Source organism: Muscardinus avellanarius (assembly GCF_963383645.1).
Source record: "Muscardinus avellanarius genome assembly, chromosome: 9".
Classification (NCBI taxonomy): Eukaryota; Metazoa; Chordata; class Mammalia; order Rodentia; family Gliridae; genus Muscardinus; species Muscardinus avellanarius.
In genome coordinates, this window is record NC_137795.1 from 374,441 (window position 1) to 397,102 (window position 22,662).

The 22,662-nt window shown below is 44.6% G+C and overlaps 1 protein-coding gene across 1 annotated transcript in view; it reads right to left on the minus strand.

Moving 5' to 3' along the window:
* Window positions 1–22,662, minus strand: part of EEPD1 (endonuclease/exonuclease/phosphatase family domain containing 1) — a gene marked incomplete at both ends in the record, with an annotated part of 122,460 nt that overhangs the window by 17,481 nt on the left and 82,317 nt on the right. The gene's annotated exons all lie outside the window — the stretch shown is intronic.

The following is a 22,662-nucleotide window of genomic DNA, read 5'->3' on the forward strand; positions in this document are numbered from 1 at the left end:
CTGACCAAACTACCTGGCAAGAACAACTTAGAGGAGGAAAGGTTTGTTTAGCTCATGATTTCAGAGGTCAGTCCATAGCTGGCTGGCTGCACTGTTCTGGCCTGAGAAGAGAGATGAGACAGAACATCTTGGTGGAGGGCGTGGTGGAGGAGAGTTGCTCAGCTCCTGGCAGCTGGGAGCAGAGACAGAGGGGAAGGGGCCAAGGCTTGTCCCCGGGGGCCTATGTCCTCCAGGGAGGTTCCACCTCCCAGTGGGCCATTCAGCCTTCAGTGGATAGCCTACTGATGAGCTCAGGGCCTTTGTGATCTAATCATTGCCACTCAGCCCCACCTTGAACCTTGCTGGTGGGGGACTTTGCTTTCGACAATTGTTTTGGGGGACATTGTGGATCCAAACCCTAACAATGTCCATTAGCTGGTGAATCAAGAGCTCAAGAAGACTGGTGTTCATACTACACTTGACAAACGAAAGGGGGATTCCTCCGTGGGGCCACCATCTCAGTGAGTGCCCCAACTCTAATTTAGTGTGCTGCATACAGATGAGCTCCATGTTGCTGAGTGTCTGGGATGTCCCCTCTGGAATCTGGTCATCGGTGACTTTTATTGGTTTCACTCTCAACACTGCCTGGTGCACAGCAGCCGTGGACAGTTAGTTCTAACTTGATGTAGGGTTGTACCCTGGGAAAATCCCCCTGGCCAGGTGCTCCTAGTTGAAAGCCATCTTTAGTTGGGACTTTTAAGACTAAAATATGCAGTTGAAATCTATGGACTGAAACTGTAAGGCCCCAGAGAGAAAACGTACTTCATAAAGGGCCAATTTCATGCCAGAAAATCATTTTGCTGAGTGATCAGGAGAGCTGACTCCAAGGATCATTGACTGAGAGAACTTAGTTTCCACCTGGTGCATCAGAGTTATCCACACTGGGGGTCCAGAGCCTGCCTGCTCATCAGAATCATTGAAGATGCACCTTGGCAAGCTCTTGTTTTAAAAGCCCCTCTATTGGGTGGCAGTGGTCCATGACTATAATCCCAGCACTTGGAAGCCTGAGAAAGGAGGATCACAGGTTCAAGGTCAGCACACAGTAACTTAGTGATAACCTATTTCAAAGTAAAAAAAAAAAAAACATTTTGAAAAAGGACTGGGGGCACAGATCAGTGATAGAGTTCCCCTGAGTTCAATACCTACTACCACAACAGCAGCAATAAAAAGGGCTAGGCGTGGTGATGCACACTTGTAATCCCAGAATTTGGGAGGCTGAGACAGAAGGATTGCAGGTTCATGGTCAGCCTCAGCTACTTAGTGAGGCCCTCTGCAACTTACTGAGACCCTGTTTCAAAAAAAGTGGGGCCTGGCGGGTGTAGCTCAGAGGTAGAATGTCCCTGGGTTTAATCCCCATTTCTGCAAAACAAAAAACAAAAACAAACAAACAAACCCTACATTCAAGGGGAGGAAAGAGGTGAGAAGGGGAGGTACTGGGATTGAAATGGACTATATTATGGCATCTGCATGCGTGAATGCTTCACAATGAAAACCATCATTCTGTATAATTAATCTGCACCAATAAGAGAAAGTTTTTTTTGGTGGTACTGGGGTTCCTGGAAGCCCTTCTACCTCCAGGATATACTCCCAGACCTATTTTATACTTTTTATTTGGAAACAGGGTCTCTTAAGCCAGCGTGGCTGGCTTCGAACCTGAGCGATCCTCCTGTCTCTGCCTCCCAAGAGTGGGGATTATAAGCATGCGCCACCATGCCATGTGTAATAAGATAATTTAAAAAACCCTGCCAGGTGACCAGCTAGCCAGGCAGTCTAGAGGGCTCCATCCTCCTGGTCACTCTTTTGTGGGGGCACACTGTCTGCAGGCAGCTGTGCCATTAGCGTGGTTTAGAGAAATCTAATCTCTCCTAGCTCTCAGGACCTTAGACTACCTGAGGACAGGTGCGTTTCTGACCACACTCCAGACTCGCCCCACCTTAGATACCTGCCTGGAAACACCACTTTGATGGGACAGAGGTGGCCCAGCCAGCTTTCCATACTCGCTGTTATCAATGACGGTCTCTGAGAGTAAGGTTGGTTGGCCTAGTCAACATGAGGTTATCTGTATTGTACCAGTATTGGGAATAGCCTAGGAAGATTTGAGAAAGCTGTGATTATTAATAAATATATTTCAAAAATTGGGTGAAGGGCAGACCTGTGGAAGGACTTGGTTTCGGTCAGGAAGCAAGCAGCTATAGTAATGTAAATTAATCTAGCTAAAAGTAATTAGCAAGTAGAAAGAGAAGGGGAGCTAGGACTTCCTCAATCTAAAGACAGGTTTACACTGATATCTAGTGAGGATGGGAGGAGGGGATCAGCCTTCATGAAAGGAAAAACCTGGGCATAGACCAAAGTTAGGTGGGAAAAATTAAGGGGATGGACTTTATCTATGTCAGACTTACGTAGGAAAGAACAAGATGGAGGATGCCGTGCCGTGTCCATAAAAAGACTGTTCCGTGTTTTGTATTTCGATGGATTTATTGTTTTGAACCACCTCCATGCCACTCCTGAGTGGGGCTGTAACTGTCTTCTGTATTTCTATCTTTTTAATAAACTCTTTTAAATCTTCAGCAAGAGTCTGGGCTATTGCATATCTATCCTTAGCTTAGGACAAGAACCTGCGGTGTTATGGGAATTGTTTCCAGGAACCTAACAAGGGTTCCTGGGGACAGTTCCCCCAAATGGTAACCCTCACCCCAAATCGTAACATCTTAAACCGTAACATGTATCACTGGAGCACTTGCGAAAAATGCAAATTCCCAGGCTCAGTCCTAGATCTGCTTAGGAAAGGACTGGGTAGGGACCTAGCAGTCTTCATCTAACAATCTCTCTAGATAATTCTGAAGTTAAAGTTTCCTTCATACATGAAGGAAAGACATTACATTTTTCTTTATATTCACAAGTGTTTTGCTAACTAGTAAACTCTGGGAACTCCTATGAGCCATCTTAACTTTGTATATCTGAAGCCTTGCTCTTAATATCCTCTATCAGTCTACATCTACATCACAGATACTTTCTTGCTCTGTCCACTTTTTCAGTATTTTTCATGATTTGAGTAACAATGAAAAAATGTGTGGGGGGGTCCTGGGGAATTAATCCAGAGTCATTCTACTGCCAAGCTACACCCCCATGTACCAGTATTAGGAAATGGCCCAAAAAGATTAAAAACAAGTCTTGGTTATTAATATATATATAAAATCAGATTATAGAAAGTGGAGTTCAGATCTGTAAAATAGAAAGCAGTTAGGGCCTGGTTACTGCCAGGACCCAGGCAGCTGTCATAATGCAAAGGACCCTCACTAAAAGTAATCAGCCAGTGGATAGAGTTGGGACCTAGGACTTTCACACTCTAAAAAACAAGTTTGCATAATAAATGATATCTAGCAAGAAGCTAAGAATTCCCCAAGAGTGTGGGAGGAGAGTACTGACCTTTGTAAAAGGGGAACGGATACCACATGGCCCTTGACCTTGTGAATCATTCTGGTCTTAACAAAGAAACCTAGGTTTATACCTGCAGTTAGGCAGGAAGGGTTTTTTGCCGGGCCAGAAATCCTCATAAGTATAACAAAAGAGGTCTGCACGGAGCTAAGGGGAGGACTTACACCTAGGGCAGAAGATCACGTGGTAGAGCCAGATGGGGACTTCGTATCTATAGAAGCTGTGTTGTATTTTGCACTCCGCTGACTTCGTTTCAGGGCACCCCCAATACTACCCCGAGATATTATAGGGCTGTAACTATCTTCTGTATTTCTATCTTCGTAATAATAAACTCATTTAAGATTTTAGTTAGAGTTCAGACTAGTGTATATCCATCCTAGTTCTGGACAAGGACCCGTGGGTACGGGAACAGTTTTCGGGAGCCTAAAAGAGGTCCCCGGAAACAGTTCCCCCCAAACCATAACACCCCAGCCCTCACCGTATATTTTATTTTTAAACATTGTCTTGCTAAGTGGTTGAAGAGCTCACTAAATTGCTGAGGCTGGTCTTGAACTTGCACTCCTCCCGTCTAAGCCTCCCAAGTACTAGGATTGCAAGCATGTGCTATCATGCCTAGCTATAATGAATAATTCCAGGAATCAGGGAGGTAAGTGCCGATGGCTTAAAGCTTTCTATGCCCCAAATTTCCTGAACAGAATTAAGGAGTGGATAGGTATTTTCTTCTATTTCTAGGACTGGAAAAAGAACTGCAGTTTGTTAACCAAAGTGACCGTTGGCACTGCACTTCCCAGCAAACCTAAGGAGGGGAGCACTCTTTAGGCTGGGCTGCTAACAGTGTAGTCTGAGCACCAGCAGCGGGACCCACCAGAGCACCTGCTAATACAAACTCTAGGCCACCCCAGACCTACTGCATCAGAGTCTGTAATTCACAAGAGTGATGAGCTTGCAAAGCTTTGAGAAGTATGTTACAGATCCTTCCTGTTTGCAGACACCAAGGCAGACAGATACTGCTGTGCATGCCGTCTCCACCGACCTGGCATAGCAAATAGCAGCTTTACATGAGCAAAGTGCTGCACAAAAAGGTTAAGTCCACGCATGTAGTTAAAGTCATGACGGCGCAGCTACTGAGCGGAAGAGGAGGATCTGAAGATAGGCCTGTCTCCCGCTGCTTCACCTCCTGCCCCAACAGAAAAGCAAGTGGAGAAGGTGGGGTGGGGCCAGCCCCTCAACAGAGGCCTTGGATCATTTCTCCCCGAAATCTCAAAGGAAAACAACAGCATCCCTGGGGCCCTCAACCTGGAATCTGCCTCAATACTTGGGTCAATTGCTTTTCAATTTTCTGTATTATTTGTCCATAAAACAAGAAGGAAGAAGTAATATCTCATGAGTACAAGTGGCTTACCAGGGTAGAAAAGTGTAAATGGCAGGATTCCAGGAGGGAAGTGTGTGTTGTGTGACACAGTCTCCCAGGTAGTTCTGACTGCTGAGCCCAAACACTGCGGCCACACCCTCGCCCGGCTTTCTCAAATCCCAGTGGCTAAGTCATCACCTGCCACAGTCAGAATTAAGCTGGTTGTTGTTTTTCAAATGATGGATTAGTGAACCTTATTCCGGACTGAATCAATTTCTGGAGTTAGAGCCAAGATGTATACTTGTACAAAGTTCCCCAAGCAATTCTAAACAAGTTTGAGAAGTTCAGACAAGCAAGATATAGGAACTCAAACCTCCTACTTGTAATACCTGTGGTCTTGTAAGACAGCTTTCAGTTACTCCAAACAAGTACCATTTTAGCCTTTTCACTTTGAAAGCATCTGACTCATGGCTTTCTGCAGAGAATTTCATGAGATAATGAAGAGGCCATCCTGCTGGAGGTAGGCATGCAACAGGTATTTGGTAAAAGAATAAATCAACAGGGCTCTCTCGAATATCCCACCTCTGCTCTCTCAGAATAAGTTATAAGAATTATCATAGACTCAACTTGTTTCTCTAGTATCAGACCGTGTGTGTGTGTGTGTGTGTGTGTGTGTGTGTGTGTGTGTGTGTGAAATTCTTTGGCATTGACCCTACAGCCAGCTGGTCAGAAGTGCTAACTAACAGTTGAATGTGAAATGTCCCTCCAAAACCCACGTGCTAAAAGCCTGCTTCCCCACAAGTGGCACTATTAGGAGGGATGAGATCTTTAAGATGTGGAGCCCAGTAGGAGGAAGCCAGGCAGTTGGGGGCCTTGCCCTTGAAAGACATCCGGGACCCTGGCTGCTTCCTTCTCTCTGCACTTCCCAGCCCCCATAAGGTGAGCAGCTGCTTCTTCCATGGGCTGACCACTGGGATGTTCTGTGTTGCCATATAGCCAGAGGCAACTGGATGAGAGACCACGGACTGACACTGTGAGTCAAAACAAACCTTTCCTCCTTAATAGTTGCTTATCTTGGGTATTTTGTCATAGTAACAGAAAGTTGGCTAACACACCAGTGACCAAAAATGATTAGGATCACTTGGTTACCACCCACCCCTGGGCTTGGCAACAGGGGTCCTCAAAGCTGGACATTTTACCAGCAATCTACAAGATGTGCATGATGCTGGCAGTTTGAAATGCCCATTTCTGACAGACAAGACTACTTTGGCCACAACCTCAGTACTTCCTGCATTTTGGGTTGGCCTTGAATCAGCTTATCTCTGCACTGACAAAAGAGCTCTAAAGCTTAAAACCAATGTCTTTTTCTTGCAGAAGTTTGGACTTTTTTTCTTCACTTTGATCCCTTCCAATTTCTGGAAAAAAAAACCCTTCATTCATCTGGCCCTGACTGGGAAGTAAAAATAAAAAGGAGTGTCCCAACTTTACTCAGTGGCTTGTCTATCCACCACCAAGCTCAGAGGTCCTTTAAACTTCCTTTCTAGTCAAGTTAGAACAAAACCCAGGCAATGTGGGCAGTCTATAACAACATATTGCTAATAGTGTTGCACATTTACTTAGAGACAGAATATCAGGAGTATTGGTAGGCTTTTCCCCCCATTTTCCTTCCTTCCTCGCTTCCTCCTTTTATCCTTCCTTCCTTCTTTCTTCCTTCCTTCTTCCTTACCAAGGCACTGAATCTCTGTGCTACACCCCAGCCTATTTGTTCTTTATTTTTGAAACAGGGTCTCACTATGGTTGCTGAGGGCTTTGGGTATGTTGCTGAGGCTGGTCTTGAACCTATGATCCTCTGGTCTCAGCTTCCCAAGTACTGGGATTACAGGGATGCATCACCACGCCCAGCATTGGCAGGCTGTTGAAACAAACACTGAACAGCCACTTTGTCCTGCTTCCTGGATGGTGGGGAGGGAGTGTTTCCACTTTGAACCCTTGGGCTCAAATTTCCAGATGAAGTTGCTTCCCTGGGATGGAGTCCACTCAGTTTCCTGATTCTGGATGTGACTTCCCTTTGACAATGAGTTTCCCACATGGTGATAACCAACTTCCTTTGTGCTCCCAGGGCTGGCTTCTGAAAACGCAGTCTATTTTAGTGGATAAAGAAGCCCCAGTGAGTTTTCCTTATAAAGATATATTGCCATCATAAAGGAAGAAGCCCTCCTTAGATCATGCAAAGCCTGAACTTTCATTTGAATTAAGTCAAGACACTGATCTTTCATTTGAACTAAGACACTGAACTTTCATTTGTTATTTATTTATTTATTTAGGTACTAGGAGTGGAACCCAGGGACTTTACTACCTCTGGGCTATACTCCCAGACCCATTTTACACTTTATTTGGAAACAGGGTCTCACTAAGTTGCAGAGAGTCTCATTCAGTAGCTGAGGTTGGCTTTGAACCTGTGCGATTCTCCTGTTTCAGCCTCCCAAGCACTGGGATTACAAGCGTGCACCACCACGCCCAGCTTCTGAACTTTCATTTGAATTAAGACAGGACAACAGGGCAAAAAAAGCTTGTGTAAGTATTCATGGTAAGCCAGAGCTTCCTTGGCAGGATCTTTAAGCTTGGGGATGTTGAGGGCAATATTATAAACCAGGACACTCCACATGAAGGGCAAGACTGAGAAACGGTGAAGGCCATTAAAAGATGTCAGTGTACTTCAAGAAAAAACCCCAGCAGTGCAGAAGCTTAGTGATGTCTAAGTAACCACGTGTGGCCTTCTAAATATAGCAAATAAGCCTATTATAAAGTTTTGCTAGGATATTTAAAATACCAAGATCTTGATATTTTGAAAGGCCACATCGCCTACAGGGAAGAAATATACTTACTCTGCTCGGTTCTCCTGGGAGCTAAGTGCCTCGGTGGTGGCATGCAGACCAAGGGACTGCACATGGGCTTAGTGCTTTAGAGAGAGGTGTGTCCACAGAGCCAGGACGAGGGGCAGCCACCAATGCACAACTGAAAACACACAGACACGTCCCAGAGGGGCAGCTGGAAGCTGGGAAACAAAACAGGGTGTCTTGGGGCTGCTGTGCTACTTGGAAGCCACCACACAATACCACTGGCTTTAGGATCGGTGTCCTGAGGCCCTGGAGGATGTAGAGGGAGAACAGGAGGCCATTCCCCTGATACTCAGAGGCCTAGCAAGCACCTCACTCTTTCCAATACCGAAAGAAAAAAAAATACAGGTTTATTTCCTTGTAGCTTGGACCATTTCTTCAGATCGCCACTGTTAAGGATTGGAAGAAGATCAGAGAGGCGTTTTGGAACCCCGGGCACATCACTGAACACCTTCAGGCCTCGGTGTCCCCATCTGTAAAGCGGAGGGATGGGAGGAAATGAAATTTCCCGAGGCCACATCCAGTTCTAAAATTATATGATTCTAGAACTCTAGGCAGAAAGAGCGGAGAAAAGAATGAAAGGCAGAAGGGAATGTAAAACAGAGAGAAGAAATGCAGTATTCTCATAAACACTGGGACTCCTTTCTCCCTCCCTGCCCATGGCAACTGCTGTGCAAACCCATGAAGACTCTGATGGCATTTACTAGACATTGGGTCAACTTTCCTAAGGCTCAGTTCCTTCCAAAACAAGGACTCTTCAAACAGTGGCACAACCTTTCTGTGCCCCCCAGTCCCACTTCAAAGCTCCTTGCTAAGCTGCCTGGAGTAAGAGCTTGCTTTGACTTCTGCAATCCAAGCAGAGTGTGCTGGCACACAGCTGTGATCTCAGTACTGGAGGCGCTCGGGTTTAAGGCCAGCCTCAGCAACTTAATAGGTAGCTGGCTAAGTTTGGGTAAATGCAATAATAGTAAGAAGACAGAGGTCGTCAATAGTCTATAGTCAGGTTAGCTTCTGAATCCTGAAACAAATATTGAGGGTAGGAAGGCTGCGGAGGGATGGGGAGCCAGCATGTACTCAGTGCCAGGCGTAGGGCAGGGACTTTCATACATTCTCATCTAGCCCTGATGGCAGTGGCCCCAGGTAGGCAATAATGCTCCCATTTGGCTCCTGAGAAAATTGGGGCTCGGAAGGGTGACAGCTGCCAGCAATGGGTCAGACAGGATGAAAACCTGGGTCTGGCCAACTGTACTGCTCAAGTGTACTGTGAAAATACAAACTAAACCAAACTGGCCCAGGCACTCTACAACTTAGTGAGACCCGGGGCGATGGTGCATGTGTGCGTATGTGAGGACTGTACACACGTCCACCTTTGGGGTTCTGTGGAGCTAGAGCCTGCATGGCCACCACCTGCTGAGGTCAGTTTTGTCACTAATCCTAAGGTCACATACACCCCATGGTGACTCTCACCGGTAGGTCAAGAGATCCACAGGCCGCTTGCTGCAAGGCTGAGGGCTGGCCAGTGATGCCCGCTCCGTGCCACGTGAGCCCGGGTCAGAGCTCTGTAAGGGGCTTCTGCTCCGAAAGCTCAGGCCCCATATTTCTTTGACTGGGAGGCCTGGGCTTCTGGCCCCTTCATCCTCAGGTGCCTCTTCCAGGTGGCTCCTTAGCAAGCTTTCGATGGGGACCAGACAGGGTTTCCAGATGACTGACCATCCTTGTTTAGGCGTTCTTATCATGCAGAGGAAGATATAAAGCAAACAAGGAAGCATTTCCTTGTCTCCACAGCCAGCCAATTTTCAGAGGCTTTCCAGAACCAAGGGTGCCCACAGGCCCTCCTGTGGCCAGCTGCTGCTACTGCTGACTAATGACTCTGATGGCCCAAAGTGTTCCACGGAGCAGGACCGTTACAGTAAGCAAGGGCGGCCCTCCCACAAACTCCTCAAGGGCAACTAAGACTATAAAAACACACGTGCACGCATGCCCTTTGGCGAGGGCAGTTCTAAATTCAAGAGGGAGTTGGAGATTTTGTGGAGATTGAAGAAAGCTTAAACACGTGGGCTGCAAAAACACCCCTTAGGATTTCTGCAGCTCCTCACCGTCACCACTGGAGCACCATCTTTGTTTATTTCTGCCCTTCAGGAATGTTTCCAAAGGCTGGATTTCTCCCAAGGCCTTTGGATCCCGAGTCTCTTAATTCTAGATGGGAAGATGTTGATAGTATTTTCTTCTCCTTTTCTTTAAATTGAGGCTTATGTCTTTGAACAAACAAGAACAGAATAATTTATAAAGTAGAGAAACAGAAAGAATTAAGTATAATACCCTTCTGATAAGAACAGCACTGTGGACATTTCTGGCGGGATTCCTTTTAGATCTTTCCTGTGCATTTATCAATGTACTTTATTTACCTGTTCATATAGACAAACACAATATTACTGTATTCTACTTTTCTTACTAATATCATGCCATGTTACTGCAAACTCTTCTAAAATCATGTTATGGGCATACAACGTTCTATCCTGTAACACAGCATCCCCTGGGTGGTGGATGTTTCATTGATTGGAAGGAAGTTTTGCCTTTTGGGGGCTCATTTTGTTATAAGAATCCTTTAAAAATCAACTAATGCACCAGGTATGGTGGTGTATGCTTGTAATCCCAGTACATGGGAGGCTGAGACAGGAGGATTGCAGGTTCATGGCCAGCCTCAACTTCTGAGTGAGACCCTGTTTCAAAATAAAGAATAAGCCGGGCGTGGTGGCGCACGCTTGTAATCCCCGCACTTGGGAGGCTGAGACAGGAGGACCGAGCAGGTTCGAAGCCAGCCGCGCTGGTTTAAGAGACCCTGTTTCCAAATAAAAATATAAAATCGGTCTGGGAGTGTAGCCTGGAGGTAGAAGGGTTTCCAGGAACCCCAGTACCACCAAAAACAAAACAAACAAAATAAGAAATAAAAAATAAAATAGAGCTGAGGATGTAGCTTGGAGGTAGAATGTCCCTGGGTTCAATCACTAGTGTCACACACACAAAAAATGAAATAAAATATTTTTTAAATCACCTAACAGGTTAGCAGAAAAACCTCACCCACTAGGCTCTCAGATGCTTCCAATGATGCTCTTCATCCACATTTTTAAAATCCTAAATTAAGCCAGGTGTAATGGAGCACATGTGTGATCCCATTACTAGGAGGCTGAGACAGGAAGACTGTAGTTAAGGCCAGCCTCAGTGAGACTCAGCAACTTGGTGAGACCTTGTTAAAAATTAAAAATAAAAAGTGCTGTGTGGTGGCACATGCCTGTAATCACAGTACTTTGGAGGCTGAGACAGAAGGATTGCAGGTTTGAGGGCATCCTCAGTAAGTAGTAAGACTCTCATCAACCTAGCGAGACTCTGTTTCAAAATAAAAGTAAAATAGACCTGGAGGTGTAGCTTGGAGGTAGTATGCCCCAGGTTCAATCCTCGGTAGAAAGAAAGAAAGAAAGAAAGAAAGAAAGAAAGAAAGAAAGAGAGAGAGAGAGAAAGAAAGAAAGAAAGAAAGAAAGAAAGAAAGAAAGAAAGAAAGAACGAGCCTGGGGGTATAGGTGAGAGGTAGAATGCCCTGGTTTTATCTGCATACAAGCACACACATATGAAAATACTAAATTTGAGTTTAAAATTACAATATTTTGGGACTTCCGGGAAGATGGCGACCGAGAAAAGCGGGGTTTAAGAGCCCTGCTAACAACAAATCTCCATTACTACAAAATCAGCGCCTTTCAAAGCCAGAAAACAACATCACCAGGAAAACAAAAAAATCACCAGGCTCCAGAGAGAAAGCGGACTGAGAACAGAGCCACAGAGGAGATCCTCACGCCCGAGGACGCGGCAGCAGCCATACTGCCGGCGGCACCGGCGAGTTCACGGGACGGCCACAACAAGCCGAGGGGAGCCGCTGCGGAACAGCCAGGCGGGATTTCTCGGCGCAGGAAGCATCTAAAGCTCCCAGTGGCTGAGCTCAGCACACACTGCAGGGATTCAGAGTGGAAATCAAAACCAAGAAGAAAAAACGCCAGCCCCACAGCCGAGGGCGTAGCAGCGGCGCCATATTGCCACCGGCGGCAGCAGCAGAGAATTCACCGAATCCAGTACAGCTACATCTGCGTACTCAAGAACAGTGAGTCAAATTGCGGGCTCCAGAGGAGAAATCCCAGTACTGTACTCACTGGGACTTGACCCAGCGGGAGAGGGGCGGTGGCAGTGATATCACACCATAGGAGAACGTGCAACCAGGCACCCCCCACAGTCTAAAGCAGCCTCTATCGACTCTCTGGGTCGGAGACTCTGTGATACAACCCAGTAAAGGAGTAGTGGGGTCTGAGATACTACAGACTCGAGATCCAGAGCACCTTAAGTGAAGTCATAGTGACCCAAGGGAAGAACCCAGAGAAGGCACAAACTTCCAAAATCATGGGAAAGAGGAATAATACTGGAGCAATCAATGCTCACAACCCCACAACATCAGAACCCGATAAAACTGAAAATCAGAGATTTCTAGAAGATCAAATCAGGAAAATAACTGTAGAAATAATAGAGGCGCTTCGAAAAGAACTCAGAGAGAACCAAAAAGAGATAAAGGATGCAATTAATGAAGTAAAGGCCTCAATTCAAAGCACAAACAACCGATTAGAACACATGGAGAACAGAATCTCGCTCTTAGAAGATAATCATTCCAAAAATGAACGCATAGTTTCTAATCTAGAAAAAAATATCCGACAGCAGGAATCTGATATTGAAGAAATATGGGCCCATTTTAAGAGAGCTAACCTAAGAATTATTGGAATAGAGGAGGGAAAAGAAAGTGAAACCAAAGGGATCAACAATCTCTTCAAGGAAGTAATAGCAGAAAATTTTCCAGACATAGAGCAAGAGGTCGATACGCAGGTCCAGGAAACTTATAGAACTCCCTTTAGACAGGATCGGAGAAGAGGATCCCCACGCCACATAATTGTCAAAATGACCAATGTGGAAGCCAAGCAGAGAATCTTAAAGGCAACAAAAGCAAAGGGCCAAGTGACATTCAGAGGCAAACCAATTAGAATCACTCCAGACTTCCCAAACCAAGTTATGAGAGCCAGAAGGGCTTGGAGTAACATATTCCAAACTCTGAAAGAAAACAACTTCCAGCCAAAAATTTCCTACCCAGCAAAACTTTCTATCAAATTAGATGGAGAAATAAGAAGCTTCCATGACAAACAGAAACTGAAGGAATTTATGTCTTCAAAACCAGCACTAGAGAAAATACTTAAAGAGATTAACTACAAAGAAGAAATAGATAACACACATCAGAACTAGAGAAACAAGATTTTCCATCCAACAGACAACTAAGATTGGTTATCTGTGGAGATTCATTATTTATGTTAGTCTTTTACCTATCTCTAAAGGGTATTGTTTGCCTTTATTGTTTGTTAATTTTTAGGATTTCTAGTTGGAATATTAATATACCTTCAGATATAGCATTTGGAAATATTTTATCCCATTCTATTAGTAACTGTTAACTCTGTTTACATTGTCTTTGGATATACAATATGTTTTTTTTTTAGGGAGTTTGTATACTCTTCTGTTGCCTGTGCCATTGAAATCATAACCAAGAAATCACTGCCAATTTCAATGTTGTGAGGTTTTATAACCCAGATTTTCTCCTAAAAGTTTATAGTCTTAAGATTTATATTTAGGTCTTTTATCTATTTTGAGTTAATATTTGTATATGGGATTAGGTAAGGGTCCAATTTTATTCTTTTCCATGTAATTATTATTTTTCAATAATATTTAGTTAAAAGATTATTATTCCCACCACCAAATGTTCGTGGAAACCTTGTCAAAAATAACTTGACAATATAGGGAAGAATTTAGCTCTAGGCTTTTATTTAACTCCAATGGTTTATATATCTGCCTTTAGAATATTACTACACTGTTTCAATTATTGTAGCTTTATATGGCTTGAAATCAGAAAATATACATCTTCTAGCTTTGTCCTTTTTTCAAGATCATTGTGGGTACCTAGAGTCCATATTCCATATTAGGATAGTTTTTTTTCTGAAAAATAGATATATAAATATATGATAGTTTCACCTAAAAAATAGAAAAAAAAATATTCTCTGGTAAGAAAGAAAGCAAAAAGAAATATTGAAATGTTATCTTTAGGTCATCAAAAGCTTGGTATCAGACAAATGAAACTGTTATGTGAGATTATCATTTTTAATTTTTGATAAAATGCTATAATACTAGATGTCAATCACTAAGCCAAGCATGGGAAGGAGGGATGGGGAGAGAATGGGGTGGGGATCGGGTGGGGGCTGACTGGGCGATGTGTGCATGTATGTCTACAAAAGTATGTATCCCACTATGATGTATGAATACAGTGCACCAATTAAAAAAATAAAAAAAACAAAACAAAAAAAATTACAATATTTTGTTTCTGAAAGTAAATCCGAGCTTTCTGTTGTATTGTGTTTTGTTTTAACACATGTACCTGTGATAAACAGGGACCTAGAGAACGGATGACCAAAGACATGAATCCCTGAAAGATAGAGCAGAGAGGATACTATCCTTTCTTTTTCCAAATCTCTGGCTGCCACAAAACAAAGGAGACTTAGAAATAGCCTCTCGTCTTTCACCTGAAGACAATCAATTCTTGCCTTTACTTGGGTCCCTCTAACATTATTTTGTGGTACTGGGGATTGAATTCAGGGCATTCAACCTTTGGGCAATAGCTCCAGCCATTTTTTATTTTTGTTTTAAAATAGGGTTTCACTAGTTTGCTGAGTCTCACTGTGATCCTACAATCCTCAAACCTGAGACCCACCTGTCGCAGCCTCCCAAGTACTGAGACGACAGGCGTGCGCCACTATACCCAGCTAGCTTTATTTATAATAAAATGGTTCTTTGGAAAATTTCTCCTAATACCAGCTTTTATATACTAGGACCCTCAGGTGGGAAGCGCTAAGCTGGCGGAGCAGTTTGGTTGATGGACTCTGGGGAAATGTCCACCATCAGCACTGGGACTTGAAACAAACCCAGGAACAAATGTAGACCCGAGCGGCACACACCACTCACGTCACCGAGGCTTCTATTCTGGGAAGTCGTCCACATCCTGAGGGCTTAAGTGGGGCCCTGTTTATTATTTAATAGCAAGGTTAAGAGCAGAGAGAATACCTCCTGGATTCAAACTTCGGATCTGCTGCTCACTCATCGTGCCTCCCCTCCGCTGTGCGGGGTATCACACCAGGGCCTTCTGCACACTAGAAAAAGTGCTCTCCCTCTGAGCCATATCCCCAACCCAATAAATGTACTAAGAGTTTTGACTATGAACAAATGGCTCCCCTGTGCCACACCTCAGTTTCCTCATTTGGAATCAGGAATTTTTTTTAAAGCGCTGTTCTCACCTCCTGCATGTGACGTTTCTAATGCAGGTCACCTGGCACAGGGCTGGTGCACCTTGCATGCTGGCGCAGGACTGTCCCTTCCGCTTCCCCACCTGACAGCACCATTTCCAAATCACAGCAGCTGAGTGAGGAGGCCAGGGCACTGCGCGCTGGGAGGTCGCACCCTCTAAACACAGTACTGCTGGCACAGAGATAGGATGCTGGTGCTGACGTCCCCTGGTGAGGGAGAACAGGTTCACCCCCGTTCAACAGTCGCTCAACAACCCGGGATGGAGTCGCGTCCGGGGGCCCATGTCCCAGTCAGGTCACGCCACCATGGCAAATACCCTGACTACAGAGCTTAAACAATAAACATTCATTTCTCACAGTTCTTAAGTTCAATGAAGATCATGGCGCCAGGGGTTCTGTCCTGGGGAAGGTCCTCTTCCTGGTGTACATGGCTGTCCTCTTCCTGCATCCTCACTGGGTGGAGAGGAGAGAGCTCATCGCTCACCTCCTCCTCTCCCCTCTCCTCTTTTCCCTTTTTCTCCTCCTCCTTCTTTTTGGTTCTGTGGATTAAACCCAGCGTCATTCTACCTCTGAGATACACCCCCAGCCATATTTTTATTTTTATTTTGAAACAGGGTATCACTAGGTTGATGAGAGTCTCACTACTTGCTCAGGCTATCCTTGAACCTGTGATCCTCTCTTCTCAGCCTCCCAAGTCCTGGGATTACAGGCATGTGCTCAGTTTCTATTCTGAAACAGGGTCTTGCTAGGTTGATGAGAGTCACTATTGCTGAGGCTATCTTGGAACCTGTGATCCTGCTGTCTGAGCCTCCCCAAAACTGTGATGACAGGCGTGCAGCACTGTGCCCAGCCCCATCTCTTCTACTAAGGGCGCGAATCCCATTCATGAGGCTGCACTCACATAGCCTAATCACCTCCCACAGGCCCTGCCTCCGAATACCATCACTATGGGCTCCAATGTCTCAAGTTTGGGGAGCCACAAATATTTGGTCTATATTGGAACTGTAATGATTAGGGAATAGACATCGTTCTGTGCCCTACCTGAGCTTCCTTCCAGCTTGGGAATGAAGGTCATGGGGGTGGAGATGGAGGTACACAGTTATGAAATGATCACCCAAATGTAAAACTGCAGTTGGGACTTGTGCTACAAAGAAGTGAGTCAAGGAGCTTGTGTGCATCCACAGTGGAGGAGGGGAGAGGCTGACTTAGTTGAAGAATGCTTCTGCAAAGAGGTAATGGATATTCTTGTCAGAACTCAAGGTTCAGAAGAGTTAATTGGAAGAAAAGGAGGGGAGAGCATTCCAGGCAGTGGGGGCAGTATATGCAAAGGGCCTGTGGTGAACACAAAGCCGAGTTTGTGGGGTGGAGAGGCCGGCTTGGCTACAGTACAGGGGAAGATGGTGCAGACCGCATACAGTGGCCTGGCAGGCAGAGCTCTGTGCCCTGCAAGGAAGCTTCTCCCCAAACTAGAGCAATCTCACAACCACTGGCGGGTAGAGTAGGGGCCTGTGTTTTTGCAAAGGTCACTGGGGCTGCCATGTTGAGTGTTGGCTGGAGAGCACAGAGTGGTCAGGACGTGAGATGCATGAGGTGAAGGTGCCATACCAGAAAGAGAACAAGGGGCTGATTTCAAAGATCATTGATTAGGAAATAATTGGCTAAATGAAGTGGCAAAGGTAGTCAAGCAAGTAGTTGTAAACAAATGTTCACAGCAGCACTATTAGGCCAGGAGATGAAACAACCCAAATGTCTGTTGGCAGAAGAACGGATAAGCAAAATGTGGTATAGCCACACAGCGGGACACTAGTCAGGCCTAATAAAAAACCAAGGACTGCCTGGCGTGGTGGCGCACGCTTGTAATCCCAGCATTCGGAGGATGTGACTGGAGGATGGCGGTTTGTGGCCAGCCTCAGCTACAGAGTGAGACCCTTTGCAACTCAGTGGGACCTTGCTTCAAAAACAATAAAATAACTAAACAATAGGGCTGGAGGTGCAGCTTAGAGGTAGAATGCCCCTGGGTTTCATCCCCAGTACTGCAGAAACAATGACAACAAAATCAAGAACGGATACATGCTACAACCTGGGCGAATCTTAAGAACATTATATTAAGTAAAAAAAGGTAGCTGTAAAAGGCTGATACTATATGACCCTATTTGTAGAGAACATCTAGAACAGATACATCCATAGAGAATACAGGTTGGTAGTTGCTACAAGGTGGGGGAGAGGAGATGGGGAGTGACTGCTTAGGAAGCATGGGGTTTGCTTTGCAGGTGATGAAAACACCTTGGAACTAGGTGGAAGTGAAGACTGACATCATCACCACTACACGTCAGTGAATCACTCACTTTAAAATTAATTTTATGTTTGTAAACTGTCTCTTAGTAAGTTAAAACAAAGTGACTTGGGCGGCATGTTAGATGTTGGAAGCACACTTTCCTTCAACAGATGTCAAGAATCAGTCTGCTCTTGGGTGTAGACAGGAATTCAGCGGTCCCTCGAGAAGTCCTTGGTCTGGAGGGAGATCCTGCCCTGGGAGGCCACCTCTAGACAGGTGTGTTCAAACCTCCTTTCTCTCTCTGTGTCTCTCTGCAGTACTGGGGACTGAACTTCCTCTAAGATACACCCCAGCCTTTTATAATTCTTTAATTCTTTACTGTAAAATAGGTTCTCAATAAGTTGTCAGACTGACCTTGAACCTGTGACCCTCCGCCTCAGTCTCCAAAGAAGCTAGGATTCCAGGCATGCACCACCACACCTCGCTAACGGGCTTTCTCTTTGCACAGTGGGAACAGGAGCACACAGCCCTGTGATTCTTGAAATGCCGGTTCTTTCAAATTCAAAACAGTTTTAGAACAAATAAAATAAGTACTTTTTTCCCAATTAGGCACAAAACTTGTGAGTAATGACTGAAATTATTCTAAGTAGAAGCAGGTCTGAAAATAGCAAGGAGTTTGGCTATTTTAGAAGCATGTAGGAAACTTGCAGGCAGAGTGAGCCATACCTCATGTCAGAGCAAAAACATTGCGGTGATCATGCTGTGGCGCGCATCGAACAAGCCACTCCAATGAGTCCAGAGTCTTCACACCGCCTGAGAAATATCCTCTGATGTAGTCTGAGGATGCAGAGAGAATGCTGACCTAGCCAAGCTGTCTTCTTCCCTTTCTAGACTCTTCTTCCGTCTTTCATGTTGACAGATGAACAGGCTCAATGAATGAGTAATATTATGGTTTGGATCTAGAATGTTCTCCAAAGTCTCATGTGTCCAGAAGTGAGGCTTTTGTAAAGTGATTGGACTGTGAATGGACCCGACATTATGGGTGGATTAATCTATCAATGGCTGAATTAACTACTGGGATGGACATAGTTGGAAGAGGCAGATCACTGGCGATGACCTGGAAGGGTTTATCTTCTCCCAGCCCCATTCTCTCTCGCTCCCGTGTGCTCTCTCTCCTCTCCCATCCCTATGAGCTGAGTGGCTTCCCTCTGCCCACACTTCTTCCACGATGTTTCTGCCTTGGAGACAGCAAACCATGTAATGAAACCTCATGAATGTAATAAAATCATGAGCCAAAACAAACCTTCCCTTCTGTAAGTTGTTCTTGTCAGGTATTTTGGTCACAGCCTCAAAAAGTTGACTAACACAGGTAAGATAGACAGAGGGAAAAGAGCATCCCTAGGCACAAAAACAAAATACCCTACAATATAACTGAATAAAAAGCATTTGTAAATCAGGTGTGGTAGCTGGGGTGGGGGAGTGTAGCTCAGAGGTAGAATGCCCCTGGGTTCAATCCTCAGGACCTAAAAACAAAAGGCAACTGTGCCCCAGAAGGTTTAAAAGTCCATATGGCGACTGAAAGGGTAGAGAAAGAGAAAAGAAAGATGGAAAGAGAGAGAAAGGCAACAAACAGAAGCACGTGACAGAGAAACAGAAACAGAGGTAGAGACAGAGAGAGAGAGAGAGAGAGAGAGAGAGAGAGACAGAGACAGACAGACACTAATGATTACTTAAGTATTTAAATCCAAAGAAAATTACTTAGAACAAAGCCAGCAGCTTACATTAGCTCCCCACCCCTCTCTTGTATGAACACCAATGTATATTTAAGCCCCAGGGACACATTTTCTCAGTCTGTGCATGCTGAAGGTGAGTTCACGCTTACACTTGCTCTAGATTGCAGAGCTCCTGGGACTACCCACACGTGTTCCTGTGAAGAACTCCAAGTTATTTAGGAACTGTCACATTAAACAGAATTAGTACTCATGAACCCTCAGGGAAACTGCTCCAGTTGCCATTTTTCTTCTAAAATGCCATTCTTCAACTTGTCTAAATGGTGTTTATGTGGCCTGCTTTCCTCAGCAATAATCATAAAAATAAAGACTTCAGAGCTATGGGTCAAAGTATTACTGATTCATGACTTATTTTATTTGGATTTGCATTATACTAAGTCCTTCTCTGGAAAGCACAGTTCCCACTTTATTCTAAGCAAACCCCATAGATTTGATTGTTCTTTTCCAAGTAGGCAGCAAGAGATGGGGAGATCTGTAATTCTTTACTCCCAGACACTTCATGGCAGCAAGAAGTAGTGAGGGCAGTTCATAAAATAGTGTTCTTATTTTGAAGGCCATCATGAGCCTTATTGGTTCTCAACTGCCTGGGATAAAGGGGAAAATGGAAAGCCAGATTCCCATAACATTTTTCAGTTAAGCTCCCTTTCCACTGAAGTTTTGGCCAGAGGCACCTAAAAAAGAGCCACACTGCCTGATATTAGTTTTATAAGTGTTTCAGTCAGCATGCTCACTGCTATAATCTAAAACACCTGACCAACACAACTAGAGGAAGGAAGATTTATTTGCTCACAGTTCTGGAGATTTAAGAAGTTTCAGTCCATGCTGGCCAGGTTACATCAGTAGAGCTCAGGGCACAGCAGTGTGGAAGAGAGAAGGATGAGGAGGAGGATAAGGAGGAGGAGGAGGAGGAGGAGGAGGAGGAGGAGGAGGAGGAGGAGGAGGAAGAACAAGAGCTCTGTTCTCATAACACAGAGGAGGTTCATGGACACATGTACAGTTCCTAAGGCCATACCCTTAGGGGCCTACCTCCCCCAACCACATCCCACCTGCCTAGGTTACCACCTAATAAATCCACTACAATGGAATCGCCCACTGATGAGATTACAACCCTCATGGTTTAATCATAGAACTCCTGAACATGAAACATTCATGGGACACTGCATAAACCTAAATGATAATAGTTTTTTTTTTTCTGAGTCTTCTAACATGTAGGGAATAGATGGGCTGAAAACAAATGGGAGAGAAAGGAAAAGAGAAGGGTCAGAAAATCCAGTGCACAGGGCATGGTGACAGAGTGCTGTGGGGCAGAGAGCCACAGTAGTGTCTACTTACTAGAGTGCTCAGCAGGGGCCAGCATCCAGGCTCCCCACACATGGTGTGGTATGACCTGCACCATGGTTCTGCAGGAGAGGTACTGCCATTATGGAGTGAGGCTGGGAGAAGTCTAGTAACAGATTTTTCTGGGCTTCTAACAGATGGGGAGGTGGCTGGGCCAGGACCCAGACAGGTGTCTAGCTGGTCCCATTACATCTCTTGACTTCCTTCTAAGGAAACTACAGTTGGTGCTCTGCTTCCATGCTTCCACATCCACATTCATGAATTATACCAGGCATAGGTGAAAAAGAGGCAGAAAAAGAACAATTTCTACTGAACACACACAGACTTTTTCTTTTCCTGTCATCAATCCCTAAATAAAATAGAACAACAGCTATTTACATAGCAGTTACATTATATATATGAACCTAGAAATGACTTAAAGTATGGAGGAGGATATGAATAGGTTTTATACAATACTATGTCATTTTGTCTTTTTTTTTTGTGTGTGTGTGTGTAATACTGGAGATTGAACCCAGGAGCATTCTACCACTGAGCTACACCCCAGCCCCTATTTGGAAACAGGGTCTCACTAAGTTGCTAAGGGTCTTATTAAGTTCTTGAACCTATGATCCTCCTGTATCAGCCTCCCAAATGCTGGGATTACAAGCATATGTCACCATGCTCAGCTCATTCTATATGTTTTTATTTTTTCTCCTTGCTTTCCAATTTTCTAGAAATTTAATTTATCAATCCATAGCACAAATACTAAATGGTGTGAACTTTATCCATGTAGAAGACACACACTCTCTTTCTCTCCCCACCTAACTTCCTCCCCCTTTATATACACATGAATGCACAAATATATTTATTTCTTTTTCATAAGAAACTAATTAAGACTTCTGGGAAGATGGCGACCAAGAAAAGCAGTGTTTACGAGTCCTGCTAACACTCAATCTCTACTGCCACAAAATCAGTGCTTTTCATAGCCAGAAAACACTATCAGCAGAGAAATAAAAAATGTAAACACAAGGGACAGAGAAAAAGAAGACTAGAAGAACAATCAGAGACCAGAAAAGAAACCAGCCCACATTGTGGAGCCGCACCAGCGCCATCATGCCTCACAGCACCAGGCTCCAGAGAAGAAAGGTAAATAACTCACGGCCGAGGGCGTGGCAGCGGCACCATACTGCCAGCAGCGGCAGTGAGTTCGCCATGCCCGAGACAGCTCCAGATCAGCACACACAATAACCATAAGTGAAATTGCAGCCCCTATTGGAGAAATCCCAGCACCCCCAGGGACTTGCACAGCTTTGATAATCTCCCTGGGTCTGAGATTTTGCAGTCCAACCCAGTGAAGGAGTAGTGGTGGCAAAGATACCACAACCTAGTCGCAGCTCACCATGGGAAAACGCCCAGCTCAGCACCCCCACAGTCTCACGCAGCCTTGATTAACTCCCTGGGTCTGAGACTTTATGATACAACCCAGTAAAGGAGTAGTGGCAGCTGAGATTACCACAAACTTGAGATCAAGAGCACCCTAAGTGAAGTCGTGGTGACCCGGGGAAGAACCCAGAGAAGGCACAAACTTCTGAAATCATGGGAAAGAGGAACAACAATAGAGAAATGAATGCCCACAACCCCATAATAGCAGAACCTGATAACACAGAAATTCAGAGACCTCCAGAAGATCAAATCAGGAATATAACTATAGAAATAATACAGGACTTTCATGAAGAATTTAGAGAGAGTCTAAAAGAAATAAAGGATGCAGTCATTGAAGTAAAGGCATCAATTTAAACTATAAACAATCGATTAGACCACATGGAGAATAGAATCTCGCTCCTAGTAGATGATCACTCCAAAAATGAACGCATAATTTAAAACTTAGAAAAATAAGTCAGACAGCAGGAATCTGACATTGAAGAAATATGGGCCCATTTTAAGAGAGCTAACCTAAGAATAATTGGAATAGAAAAGGGAAAAGAAGGTGAAACCAAAGGGATCAATAATCTCTTCAAAGAAATAATAGCAGAAAATTTTCCAAACATAGAGCAAGAGGTCGATACAGAGGTCCAGGAAATTTATAGAACTCCCTTTAGACAGGATCAGAGAAAAGGTTCCCCACTCCACATAA